This window comes from Hyaena hyaena, unplaced genomic scaffold (assembly GCF_003009895.1).
Source record: "Hyaena hyaena isolate Hyena2069 unplaced genomic scaffold, ASM300989v1 scaffold_21, whole genome shotgun sequence".
Taxonomy (NCBI): Eukaryota; Metazoa; Chordata; class Mammalia; order Carnivora; family Hyaenidae; genus Hyaena; species Hyaena hyaena.
This window is the reverse complement of record NW_024080653.1, coordinates 3823977-3838132: the sequence shown is the minus strand read 5'-3', so window position 1 is coordinate 3838132 and position 14156 is coordinate 3823977. Positions and strand designations below refer to the sequence as shown.

General features: G+C 55.1%; 1 protein-coding gene across 7 annotated transcripts in view; it reads left to right on the top strand.

Annotated features, from left to right (window-relative positions):
* RBFOX3 (RNA binding fox-1 homolog 3) overlaps positions 1-14156 on the top strand; it is a 437228-nt gene that overhangs the window by 74254 nt on the left and 348818 nt on the right. The window contains exon 1 of one of the 7 annotated variants that reach the window (XM_039226512.1): positions 6609-6628. The exons of the other annotated variants lie outside the window; for them this stretch is intronic. The gene's annotated coding sequence lies outside the window, so the exon portion shown is untranslated. Of the gene's footprint in view, positions 1-6608; positions 6629-14156 lie in introns of those variants that run through there. 7 annotated transcript variants of the gene reach the window in all.

The window sequence follows — 14156 nt, the reverse complement described above, 5'->3', positions numbered from 1 at the left end:
AGGGAATAAAAGTATCACTCTTCTGTAGATGCTATAATTGTGTACTTGGAAAACCCAAAAGAATCAATGGAAATATAGATAAAATACAGTATAGATACAGAGGTAGAAAAGGTCCCTATTGATAATGACAAAAATAAACCAAAATGCCTGGGAATAAACTTGCTAAAAATGTTCAAAATGCATATATAGCAAACATACGATGCCCTTGAAGGACATATTACACCTGAATAAACTCCAGGTGGAGCAGAGATTTAAAGTCACTTATTCAGCAAGTATTTCTTACAGGCTTTTCACATATCGGGTCCTGTTCTGGTCCTAGAGATAGAGCAGTGAGCAAAACTAATTCCTGCCTGCATGGAGCTTGCATTCTAGGCGGGAAAGGAGCAGGAAACTAAATAATAAGATGATCTCTTTTAGAGAGTAACAATTCTTATAGCAAAATATGTAGCTGGAGGTGCGTGGGGAATGGTAGAATTGAAGTGTTAAGTTGGCGGGGGGGTGGATCATGGAAGGCTTTGCTCAGACTGGACACTCACAGTGTTACCTAAGTCACTGATGGTCTAACATTTCACATCCTAAAGTCACTTGTAAGCTCAGTGTGTTCCCAGGAACATACAGGCTTATGGTAAGAACTCGATAAATTAATGTTTAAATTTTCAAATCTTGAACATTTGAATATTTGTTTTAATATGCCAAATTCTCTGTATTGAATTTTGGCCTTCTAAGCTTTTCCTGTTCTGCTACCTGCAAACCCCTGTTTTTCTCGAATGGAAAACTTTCTAAACTCTTGTTATGTAGAAATGTGGTCCCTGTACCAACATCATCGGATCACCTAAGGGTTTGTTAGAAGTACAAATGTTTGAGTCCTACCCTAGACCTACCGAATTTCAGAATCTGCATTTTAACACGATTTTTGAGTGTCTGGTGTGGATATCAGAATTGAGAAGCATTTGCCTATCAGCCCCAGGCTTTGCAAGTTTCCTTCATATTCAGGGAAATCAGGGGCTAGAGGAAAATGGAATTACCGGGCTTCCCAACTGTCCTTGTGTGGTCCCGATTCCCAGCCACCCGTGGAGCACCAGCACATGCAATGGTGTGTTGGAAAACTCTAGAACTGTGCTGTCCAATATGGTAGCCACTAGCCGAATGGGACTATTCAAATAAAACTAACTACTTAGCTACTCAGTCACAGTAGCCGTACTTTAAGTGCTCAATAGCCATGTGGGGTTAATGGATACCGTATTGGATGGCACAGGTATGGAATATTCCTGCCATTACAGAAATTTCCGGTGGGGAGCACAGATCTAGAGTCTACCAGGTGCTAGATTTTGAGAGGTTTTGAGTTACAAAATCATATCCTCAATGCTCTGGATCCTGAGCTCCATTTTGTTTCCTTTGATGTCAACATCCACCCGTCTGCCCATTGATCTGTCTGTCCATCCACGTAGTCAGTCCTTCCACCAGTGATGCGGCATGCAGTGCTACTTTCATAAAGATTTATTGAATAAATCAGGGCATGAAAGGTCTACCTGTCCTTAGCCTCGAGCTGGGTCCCTGACAGGTGGGTGCCCCACCTCCTTGCCGTGAGCATGTGGACATTGCATTCTACGCTGACCTCTGGGAGCCCAGTTTCCTGCACTAGTTTGGCTTTTCTTGCACCAGATGTACTCATTCCACCACTCCCCCTGACCAGCTGGTTAACAGGTCAGCTCCCCAGGAAGAGGTCTGGCTCCAGGAAGCCTTTTCTCCTACAAGGTAAGCCTTCGTGGGGGTGCTCCTGGGCATGGGGTGCCCTCTGGCCCCTTGTTTTCTTGGGCCCAGCTGACCTCTTGGGTTTAGACCTGTCTGGCCCATTTTTCTGGGATAGAGTTTCCCTAGTGTGGACCCCAGGGGATAGAGAAGCAAGGTCCGAATGGAGAAGGCTCAAGTCGGGTACGTGGGTGCCCAGCATGGATGGTCACAGGGCCACAATCTGCCCCAAAGGGTTGGTTTTCTGCTGTGTGTGTGTGTGTGTGTGTGTGTGTGTGTGTGGCCTTCTCAGAGCACTGGGGCTTTTTAGGCAAACTGCTTCATCTGTTATGTCACCGCGTCTGGAAAATTCTTACTTTTTATGATGATTCAGCCCCTCTTATTTTAAAGTTAGCTTAGCTCTGCTCGAGTGGAGTCTTCACCCGCAGCTGCGTGGCCTCCTCAGCCCTGGTGTGTGGCTGCGCGGGGAAGGCCACGTTCACTTCCTACCCCGCCTCCCAACACCCCAGCCCCTCCCGGGGGGCGGTGGGGAGGTCGGCTTCCTCTTTCCCTTCTCGTGTCTCATCCGCCTCTTGGGGAGTCCTGTCCCCCTACACAAGGAAAACCTCCTCCGGCCTGCTCTGCCAAGGCCCCATCACGTTCCTGGGGTGCCCCCCAGCTGCCCTCAGGGTTGGAGGCCGGAGTCCCTGCACCCGCTCAACATGGACATAAACGGCTACTGTGATCTTAAAGATCTTCTGGTTGGTCTAATGCTGGTGTCACATAGATCATCCCCAGTGTCCGTGGAAACCTGAGCTCTGCCTGCATCCCTGTCCCATCTGCTCACGGCCCAGGGCTGTGTGGGGCCCCCAGCTTTGGAGGAGTGGGTGCCAGCCGGCCCCACCGTGGAGCTGAGTGGTGGAGGCCCCCACCTGCAGGCCGAGCCCGGCCATCCTCACCTCCTCCCGGGAGCTCCCTCAGGCCTTCCCACCTAAGACAAGCTTGTGCCTTCCGGAACCCAGAGATACCCGTGAACACCCGAGGCTGTGCTTTCTTCCGCTCCGCAGCCGCCTCTCAGCCCTCACGGAGGGCAGGTGAAGGGTGGCCTGGCTGTAATTGGTGGCTGTTCTCCTCTGGGCATAAGGGGCTTCGGGCAGTGCTGCGTTCCCCCCGTCCTGAGCCTCAGTTTCTCCACCTGGAAAACTGATCATAATTGCGCCCCCTCATGGCCTGGAGGAAAGCAAGGCGCGAGGTAATGCAAATAGCGCTCCCAGGGTCCATCGGTATCTGTTACTGCAACCATGACCATCGTCCCCAGCAGGCGAATGGTGGCTCTCACTAGCTCGCAGGTTTCGTACAAGGATGAAATGAAACACCACGAGCAAGCACGCATATATTCATTTTGCAAATATTTGGTGAGCACCTCCTGGTGCCGGGGCCCAGACGGAGGCTCTGAGGCTCCGTCAGTAAACATGCGAGATGTGCGGGTGGGAGCAGCCTGTTCTCAAGCCTAGAGGCGCCCGGGGGAGTACTGGGGTGTCCTGCTGGAAGAAGATGCTGAGTGTCCCCTCCTTCGCAGAGGAGGAATTTGGGGCCACACAGGCCCCAGCAGCGGAGCCAAGCAGGCCTTGTCCCCAGCCGCTCGGAAGGTCTGCGCCAGCGTCCCGGGTGCAGCCAGCGTCCCCAGGGCCTTGGGGGTGGTGACAGAGCAGTGACACCAGGCCGTGCAGACCCTTGGGAGAGGGACCCAAGCCGCCATCACCCAGGCAGGACACCTGCTTGGACACCTGAGCTGTGGGAGTCACAAAAGCCTTCCTTCTCTGGGAGAGTCGGGGGGAGGTGGGAGGGGAGGGGGAGGTGGGCGTGAGTGTGTTCCTGGCTGGTGGGCCACCTCTGGTCCTGGAGCCCAGGCTGCCGCTGCCACCACCTCTGAACCGGCTTCCGCTGAGTTCATCATGGGGCCTGGCGGACACGCAGGCAGCCCTGAGTGAGGCTCGGCCTGGGAACTGGTGTTTCTGGAAGATTTGAGGACACACAAAGGAGCGTTCTGAGGGGCTCCAGGCCTTTGCCACCAGAGTGGGGGAGGGGGGAGCGGGTTTTCTTCCAGGAGTGGGGAGGCCACCAGCCCGCAGCAGGGCCTCCGTTGAATGATTCCTGTGCAAAGTCAGAAGCTGGGGGGGGCAGGTGTGGGTGCTTCACAGGAGCTTTGGGGATGCGTGGACACTTGTTCTGGGGAGCGCCCGCTGCCCTCTGAGCACCCCCCCCGAGCCTCCCGCCCCATCTCACCCTCTGCCTTCCTCTGTCGGCCTGACGCATGCAGTTGGTGCTGGTCAGGTCGCTGCTGAGCTGGATAAACAGATCTTCACCCTCCCGTTTCTCCTGGGGCCTGACCTCAGACCACCAGGCCCCCACGCTCCCTGCCCGTGCTTGGGGCTGCTGTTTGTTGTGGCAAGTGGACCCCCGTTCTGAGGAGAGAGGACGAGAGAACTTGACCCAGGACTTGGCTCCTGGAGGGCCCGTCCCGGGGCCTCCCCTTTGTTTCCCTCCCTCAAGCAGCAGATTTTAAAACATGAGCTACGTTTCCCTCTGAGCCCCTGGGCAGCTGGGGCGCCCCTTTCCCTGTTCTGTCGTGGTTTTCCGTCACAGTAACCGTCGGCCTCTGCTGGTGTCCCTGGAGGGCCCCTCGCCCGTCCCTGAAGGGGGAGGGGGTGCCCAGCATGCTCGTCCCCTCTCAGCCCCGAGCCGGAGGCCTGCCCCGTAGAGGGCCCCGGCTCCAAGGACGGGGCACCAGGGGTGCCCGCAGGTGGGAGGGATGCCCCCTTGGTGCGCCTGGGAGGGCGTGGCGGGTTGTGGACAGGCCAGCAATCATCATCTTTAGAAAGTCTTGGAGGGCTTGCAGCAGACAGCTCAGCGTGCAGGAGCCCACCTGCCCCGGGCACCTGTGGGCCCCAGTGACACCATGCCATCTGGGACAGCCTGTCTGCTCACTCGCATGAACAGGGACGGCTGTCGTGTGGCCAAGAGTGGGCTCTGTGAAGCACTTAGGTCCTCTGCAAACACACCCTTTCTTTCTTTCTTTTTTTAATTTTTAATGTTTTTATTAATTTTTTAATTAAAAATTTTTTGATGTTTTTTATTTATTTCTGAAAGAGAGAGAGAGAGAGACAGCTTGAGCAGGGGAGGATCAGAGAGAGAGGGAGACACAGAATCTGAAGCAGGCTCCAGGCTCCGAGCTGTCAGCACAGAGCCCGACGCGGGGCTCGAACCCACGAACTGTGAGATCAGGACCTGAGCCGAAGTCGGATGCTTAACTGACAGAGCCACCCAGGCGCCCCAAAACAAGCCCTTTCTGTCTGGGGCTGATGAACTGGGCCCCTCCATCTCCGTAGGAGGGCAGCCTGGGTCTCTGGCTTACCCATGCTGTCCTCAGAATTGTCCATGGTGGGTTCACGTGGTTTGGCTCCGCAGGGGCAACAGGTGGGAATGTGGGTCCAGGGAAAGAAAAACCTCCCTGGACCCAGACCGCAGCCGGGACCTCCTCCAATCCACCCGTAGCCACGCGAAAATGATTTGCTCTGCACTTGTTGTTAGGCACATTTGCAAAACGTGGATTTATCTGAGTTGTACCACGATAGTTTTGCATGTGGTATACGTGCATGTGCACACAAAATACACATGCACGAATGCTGTCTTTCCAATTAGCTGTGCAGGGCACCTTCCGTGCCCCACTGTGAGCCTCAGAAGACAATGCAGTAAGCCCAGTGTGTGCGTGTGCGTGTGTGAGTGTGCGCCCAGAGGCTGAACCAGACTCTAGGCGGCGGCTGGGTGTGGGAGCGGGGACCTGGGTGGTGAGGCACGGGAGCTGGGGACGCGGGAAAGGGAGCCGCAGTCTGAGAAGTGAGGCCGAATTGGATAATAGGAATAGACAGCTTCTCTTGGGGAAAGAATTACAGATTTCCCTCTTGTTTTTGTGGACGTGTCTGGAAGGGAAGGCAGCTTCAGCGACGGGCTGGCTGGAAGGACACGGGGAGCCTCGGGCTGAGCGGTGCTGAGCTGTCGGGAGTAGAGAAAAACGATGGGGGGTGGTGACGAGACCCAGCGTGGCCAGGTGTCCCTGGTGTGCTCAGCCTGTCAGGAGAGGCTCCTGGGAGGTGCGTCTTGGCCGGTCTCAAGGTCCCAAACCAAACATGGCCCCTCCGTCTTTTCTGGTGGCTGGGCTCCTTTGGAGGAGGGGAGTGAGGACAAGGGAGGGGGCCCTGAGCCTCCCCCCCCCCCAGCTGCTTCCTGGCCCTGAATTCCAGCCCCTGTCATCGCAGGCATAGGGTGGGAGCACCCTGGCCAGGACTTGCCCCCGTATGGCCGTCCCTCCTTCTTCAAAAATAAGAAATAGCAAAGATGACCTCAGCAATGGAGGTGAAGAGCCAGGGCGGCCCTTGCCTGCTCCTTTCCTGCGTTCCTGCCCCCTCAGGAATCGTTACTGTTTTTCTAGAACAAGAAGGAAAGACTTTGACTTGTAGGAGCCTTTTTTTTTTTTTTTTCTTTTTGCCCTTAATGATGCGGTGGGTGTTAGTGGTAGCATGTTTTTATTTTATGTTATTTTTTATCCTTGGCTGCTCTGGGGGAGGGTGACAGTGTTTGAGTTTGGGGTGCGGCTGTGGGGGAAGCGTTCTCTGGGAGAGGAATGCTAGGAGCAGATGTTACACCCCCACGTCTAGAAGGTGGGGGCTGTCCGAGGCGGCGGCTGCTTGGGGTGAGGGAGGACTCGAGTTATGTAAGGGCATCGAGGGGGCGGCTGGGGGCGCAGACGGAGCCCAAGGATGCAGGCTGGTGTCCTCCTCTGGGCTCTCGAGGAAGGCGGCCAGGCGCCAGGGGGCCGAGCGGCGGCAGGTGCAGCGCGCAGGTGGGTGTCAGCACGTCGGGGTCACGGGGCAGGTGGGAGGCGTGGAGGGTGGGGGGCTCTGCAGGAGGAGCCAACTTCTGGAAGCCTTCGGGGGGATCCCCTTTCCCTCCGTGTCTCTCCTCTGCATCCCTGCTCCTCCGCTACCCACTTCTCCCAGACGCCTGCCCGGCAGCCGAGGAGACAGACCTCCCGGTTCCCCGTGTTTCCTGCACGGCTCCTTCCCTCCCGCCTTCCTGCCCCAGCAGCTGTCACCACGTGACAGCAGAGCCGCGCGCGGTGGAGGTGACCCTGGCCTGGGGCCTCACCACACTCTACGTGTAGGCTCGGGCACACGGGTCTGACCCGTGAGGGTGGACGGAAGTGACCATGACCGTGACCGTGGGAAGGAGCCTGTAAATGCAGGCAGCTCTCAGGATGCTCTTTGAGCCCCTCAGTCCCTTGGTGCCCTCGGCGAGCTCCCCTTCCTGCTCCTCCAGCTACCCCTCACGACTGCTTTCTCAGGCTGCTCAGGCGCCCCTGTCTTTGCTGGTTCACCCTGTGTCCCTTTCTTGCCCTCCTGCAGACTCTGGCCTGGAGATGGGGAGCGGGGGGAGGGGGTTCTCTCCTGGCCGACCGGTCGCTTGGAGTTTTCACTGGGCAGTAGGCAGCGCAGGGCCGAGCCGTGGGATCCCAGCCCTGTCTGCACTCGTGAGCTAATGGGCTTTGAACCTGGTGAGACCACGATGCCGGCACGTGCTCGGCGTGTGCTCGGCGTGCTTAATCTTCGAGCTGGTTTTACCTTCCCCCGTGTTAATTTCTCTGCCTGTTTATTTCTTCCCCGCGGAGGCCCTGGTAAAGGCTGCAATGCGAAGGTGGCAGGAGGGTCTCTTGATCGGGCTCCGTCGTGGGTGGCCGGAGTGAGGAGTAGAGAATTGGGCTCCTGTTGGGTTCCAAGTGGGTTCTCTTTGCCAGAAGGGGAGTCCTACCCGCCCCCCACCCCCAGGCTGATAAACGATGTTTTGGTTTCCCAGCCCTTGTTGGCTCGATGTGTGGGGTTGGGCGGCCCCATCCGAGGCTCCGGAGCCATGGAGAGGGTGCCCAGTGTGTCACCTGTGTGTGTAAGGTGCTTTGTTCCCGACATACAGGATGCTCGGGTGGTCATGGGGGTGGTGATTCTTGTCTCGGGCTCACGGTGATTTTGGAGAATCCGTGATTGTGAAGGTTATAGAGATACATTTCGGAGAGGCGCGGTTATCTCCCTTCGCTGGCTGGCTGCTGAATGCCAGGATCCACGCAGACACGTGGCTGTCTTTGAGGCTTCGGGGTGGCTGTGAATGGCACAGTCGTGACACGAGGGGGTTCTGTGCCTGCCTCGCCCAGGAGGGTGGCCACCAGCCATACACGAGTGCTGAGCACTCACAACACGTGGGTGGAGATGAGTCTAAGTGCTCACAGGTCTGCAGGACTGAGCACATGGACAAAGCACGTAAAATATCCCTGAATAATTCCTTGTGCGATTACATACTGACAAGGTAGTCTTTTGGGTATAGTGGGTTAATGAAATAGATTATTAAAATGAATTACACCTGCTTTTCCTTTCTTTCTTTCTTTTTTTTTTTAATTAAAAAACGTTTAAACTGTGGCTACTAGAAACTTTAAACTGGCCAGGCACCTGGGTGGCTCCGTCAATTCTGCATCCGACTCTTGATTTTGGCTCAGGTCGTGATCTCAGGGTTCGTGGACTCGAGCTCCATGTCGGGCTCTGTGCTGAGCATGGAGCCTACTTGGGATTCTCCTTCTCTTCCTCTGTCTCTGTCCCTCTCCACTCCCTCTCAAAATAAAAAAAAAATAAACTTAAAAAAAAAAGAAGCTTTAATGTGGCCGATGTGTCTGGCGTGGCATTTCTGCTGGGCAGGCTGGCATGAGCTGCGATCCCCAGCTCACTCCCAGCCTTGACTTCCTTCTCTGTGAGCACAGAGGTGCCTCCTGATGTGGCCACACCGACCCGCGGGAAGCTGACGACCCTCCCCCTCTGCTGTGTTCACAGCACCTGGGAGCCCCTCTCGGGTCTGACTCAGGAAGTCGGAACAAATGATTTTGTGATAGGTCCCAAGCTGTCTGTCTCCAGCTTGGTCCCAGCTCAACACCATTAGAGTTTTCGGGGAAACACCCTCGAGCTTTGTAAATATCTGTTAAAAAAAAAATAAACCCATTATTTTGCCAACCTTCACAAGGGAGTTTCTTTTCTTTTCTTTTTAATTTTTAATGGTTTATTTATTTCTGAGAGAGAGCATGAGCAGAGGAGGGTCAGAGAGAGAAGGAAACACAGAATCTGAAGCAGGCTCCAGGCTCTGAGCTGTCAGCACAGAGCCCAATGTGGGGCTCGAACCCACAAACCGCGAGATCATGACCTGAGCCGAAGTTGGATGCTTAACTGACTGAGCCACCCAGGCGCCCCTCACAAGGGAGTTTCTAAAAAAGCGTCTCACAGAGAGGTTTTGGACGTTGTACACTAAAAAAAAAAAAGTGCGCACACGGAGGGTTTGAAGGCAGCAGAGAACAGGTTTTTGTTTCTGGAAAAAGAAAAGCTAAGGTGCGTAGTGGCCCTGGAGGAAACCCACGGGCAGGAGGCACCACGATCGAGCATCAGGGAGCCCTGACAGGGGGCGGAAGAGAGAATCCAGGGGGACTTTTGGAGCTGAGGTGGAGGACCGGTCAGCCATGGGGACGAGGGACGAGGCAGAGTTTCTGCCGCAGAGCTGCCACCACGGCGGGGCCTGGCGCTCTGGGGGCCGGGTTTTCTGCTGACGGGTGTGCAGAGTGTCTGTGGCTTTGCACTGCACGGGCTGTGAGGTCGAGCGGGAGGGCCCATGTTGGTTCCACTGTCCCCCGGGGCCGGGAGATGCTGTAGCACGGAGGCCGGGCAGACCCACCGCGCCTGCCGAGGGCCCAGAGCTGCCGGCCTCTTGCTCAGAGCGCTTGCCGGTGCCTCGTAAGACCCTCTTATTTTTATTTTCCCATTTTTGACGCTGTCCTTCACTTCCTCTTCCACGCTCCCCGTTAAGCTGTTAAATCACTCCATTTATTTAGTGCGAGCGCTTCTGAGAACTCATTTTTATCTTGGTGAAAACCAGACTTGCTCATGGGCACATAATGAAATTGCATAAATATACCCTTAGCTTGGAATCTAATTTATTTTTCCTGTTCATTATGGGGTAGAAGGCCATTATGAAATGTATAACTTTTTTTTTTTTTTTTTTTTTTTCCAGCGCTGGAATTGAAAGGCTGGGGCTTGGGCTCTTTTTATTCTGATGATTTTGTCCTGATTCAATTTAAAGCTGGTTAGAGCTCAAACACAGCGGCGTAATTGACAAAGATCAGTGTGGGTTGTAATGCTAATGTCTCGTCAGAGGCTTCCGCGGCTCTGAGGGTGAGCTGGGTTAAACAACCTTTCTGGCAGAGGGTGCCTAGGCCTGCCAGGGCTGGAGAGCCTCGCGCAGGGGGCCCAGAGCCTTCCGTGGCCAGTGCTCACATTCTCCAGCTGCAGGCAAGGTGGGCGCCCTAAGGTGGGATCTGAGCGGCCACGCTGAGTCCGAGGGTGAGGGACACCACTGACCCCAAACCCAGAAGGGCTTAGGAATCCCTTCAAGAGCACCCACTTGACCTCTGCTTGTCCAGCTGAGTGTGAGCAACCCCACAACCTGGCTCAGGGCTCCCGGGCTCCAGCCTCCCGTCCTTGGCCCCGGTCACCTCATTGTGACAGCACAGGAATAATGGGAAATGAGATCCAAATATAGGCTGCCTTTGGAAGAGCGGCTTGGGCTGCTCTGCATGAGGTTTGGTGCCCGGTGCTCAGCGCTGGGAAGGAGGAACACGGAAGGAGCTCCTGGCAGCCACAGAAGGTCGTGAGATGCTGACCTTGGCTACGAAGCGGGGCCTGACCCTGCATAGCAAACGGGCCGGAAGCTGGATGCCGCACGCCTTGAGGAGGGGCGCCATCCTCCCTCATGGTGCACCTGGCGCTCTGCTAATTGATCCCCGGGAGTCTGCGGCCTGCCTTCCCTGCGCCTGGCACCACCAGGCTCGGAGGTAGAATCCGGAGGGTGGGATGCTGCTGTAGGTGCCCATGTCTCCCCGGCGGGGCACGTTTGGTTTTCCATCCTGACTCTCAGATGGGAGCCATACCGAGCGGCAGCACGTGCAGGTCGAAAGGAGATCCGAGTCAAAGAGGGTTCTCTTAGAGGGTGGCGAGTGATCAGAATGCGTGCGCGTGTGCCCGTGTGCGCGTGCGCGATCACCGGGAGGAAGTCATCACATCACGGACACGGCGGTTTTCACAGCAGCTAGAGGAAGTGGGTTTACATTTGGCTTGCAGAGAGCGAGGCTTTCATTCTTCCTTTCTCCATCCCCTGTGAATTGAGTTGCCCGGGACACCCAGTGAAGGTTGAATTTCAGATGAACAACAAAGAATTTTTTGTAGAAGTTTGTGCCGAATAGTTCACGGGACGTACTTCTATTCAAACAAAACTCTTCTGGCATTCAGACTTAGCCGGGCGTCTTGCTTCCATTCCCTAAATCTGGCGGGGCCTACCTGTGATAGCACGGGGTGAGGGGTGGGGTGCAAAGGCTTTATTTCAAAATCATTGTCTTAGTCATTTAAAAAATTCAGTCACATGAATTTTATTCATTTATTTTTTTAATGTTTATCTAGTTTTGAGAGAGAGACAGAGAGAGAGGGAGACACAGAATGTGAAGCAGCTCCAGGCTCTGAGCTGTCAGCACAGAGCCCAACGCGGGGCTCGAACCCACAAACTGTGAGATCATGACCTGAGCCGAAGTCGGATGCTTAACCAACTGAGCCACACAGGCGCCCCAAAGTCACGTGAATTGTAAAAGCCAGTACGTGTTCATTGTATTAGCTCTTGTAAGACCAAAATGTCCAAAGTGAAATGAGCAGCCTGCTGGGCTCCTCTCCAAATCCAGCTCCTGGGGTGACCTCTGACCTCTGCTAACAGGTGGAAGTGTCCTTGCAGACCCTTCCCCTTTGCTCACACCGTTGCTCATGTGTGACACACGCACATACCTTGTTCCTGCCTTTTTCGGAGAAAATCCCAGGTAGAAGTATTGGGACCAAAGGTATGTATGTCTCGAATTTTAGTAACTACAGCTGGGTTGCCTTACAGAGTTGACAGATCTATAGGCGTATCTGTACTATGTCAGTTATTCAAGCTAAACCCCCACCTGTGTCAGTTATTATCATTTCCTAAAGTATTTGTCAGTTCGAGGGTAAAGATATCATTTTAACATAGATTTCTCCAGCTTTAGAAAAGTCTGAGTCTCTTTTCTCTGTGTTTATTGCACTTAGACTTCTGCGAACTGTCTGTTCATACATTTTGTTCATGTTGCCAGGGAGGCTTTTTGTAGTCACTTCCGGGTGCCTTTTACTGGGCGGGGGGGCACCCTCATGCTCTATCACGTAAGGTCTTGGGCTCGCTTCCGGACCGGCTGTGGTCAAACCATCACCTGGTCTCGGGGGCTCAGACCTGAGCTGCCCACCGCGGCGGCCCTCTGGGTCTCATGATGCCTGTGGGCCTCCAGACCCCACGTGGGCACCGAGAGCCTGCTGGCCTCCTCGTCTCCACATCCTCGGGTTGCGAGGAACCACATGTGGCTTGAGAGCCCCTCTTAGCACTTGTCTGCCCTGGTGCTGCCCCCAAGACAGGGGGCTGGCCGGGATGGCCTTCACAACCCGCCCGCCTTTATTAGCCTGCTTTCTCTGCACCTACGGAAAGCTTTGCTCTGGAGGAGGGCACCCGGCCCTGGGATGAGGGAAGGCAGGGGGAATAGGCTGTTCCACAGACAGTGTCTGCCTGGGACTGCGGCCCACCCTTCCAACTGGGGCCAAATTCACCCTGTAGCAGGGAGTGACAAGGTCTAGAGGGTAGAGTGGGGAGAGAAGGGAAGTCTCTAGGCCCCCTGTTCCACTCAGCCATTCGTTCCTTCGTTTGTGCGTGCATTCATTCATTCATTCGTTCATTCGTAAGACTTTGCCAAGTTCCTACCATGCACCAGGCACACACACTGACCGGTTCCTGCCATCAGGGAGCTGTCAGCCTCCTTCTGGGTCATGGACAATCTTGAGCCCCCACTTCCACTAGTCGGTTTCTCTGGGCACTAGTGGTGGGTTCTGTGTCTCGATTTAGGAGAGATGGTGGCTAGTCCACAAGCAGGGCTGTGAAGGGACTCACAGCCATGATGCAGGTGGGCTTTGGAAGACACAGGAGCTGGGGGGGGCAAGGTGGGGCAGGGGTGGGGGGCCTGCTGTGCGTGTATTTGAAGGTCTGTCCTGTGGGGGAGGCAGTAGATTTGTCTGTTTGTGCCCAAAGGCAGAAACAGGAGCTGGAGGTGCGGGCTCTAGGGAAACAGAATTGGCCACGGCGGCAAGGGTCTGTGCCCATGGAGCGCGTCTCAGGGCCCTGCCCCCGGCCCCCTGGGAGGAACCCCTTGATTTTGGCCCTAGGATTTCTCTCCAGCCCCATAACTAACCTCCTTTGCTCTTCTTGGAGTCCCCTCTGGCTCTGGCCCTGCAAGGCCCTTCGTGCTCTGGGGCCACATTTCCCTGTGGGAGAAGTCAGCTAACAGTCAGGCATGCGGGCACGGAGCCCAGGCCTCTCTGCCCGCGCCTCGTCCACGAGCGTCCCTGCGGGGCCACTGTCGCTCCGAGGGCACCTCGAGGACTTTGCACTTCCTCTCTTTTGTCACCGTGAAGCCAGCAGGAAGCCCGTGCCTCCCAGCAGGCCCCGTGGAATTTGAGGGACGCGCTTCCCTGCTGGCAGAGCAGACGCACGTCCTGCGGGGCCGTCCCTGGGTTCGGTTCTCTGCTCTTCCCACCTCTTCCCGTGGGTCCCTCCCCCCTGGGGAACAGCGTGACACAGTCCAGGTGACTGTAGTATTAGTGTCGGATCTCAGGCATCCCACCTGAGCTCTTCACCTGCTGGCCTCCGGGACACAACACCGCCTTCAGCAATGGAAAGTTCCTTCTTCCGGCTCCAAGGCTGGAAGTCTGAAATCAGGGAGGGGGCTCTTTCCTGGCTTGTGGACGGATGTCTGTGGGCTGTGGCCTCACGTGGCGGAGAGCTCGTGAGCACTGGTGTCTCATTTTTACAAGGGCACTAATCCCACCATGGGGCCCCATCCTCACGATTTCCTCTACCCCGATCACCTCCCAAAGTCCCGTCTCCCAAGTACCCCCATGTTGAGGGTTCGGGCTTCACCCTGTGAATTTGGGAGCAGGGGACACAAATGCTCCGTCCATAACCCTGCAGCGAAAGGGAAATCAGTCCTTCAGAACTTTGACGCCGTCTCCTTCTGAAGATATCACCAGCTGCAGAGAGCTCTCTTTTTGAGTGTCATGTCCTCAAATCATAAGACACTCTTGATTCTTTGATATTGCCGAGTTTGGATTAAAGAGGGGAAAAAAAGGGTGTTTTTTTTTTTTTTTTAAAATCATATTCTTCTGTAATCGTAGAGCTGATTTGTTTACAAAGGA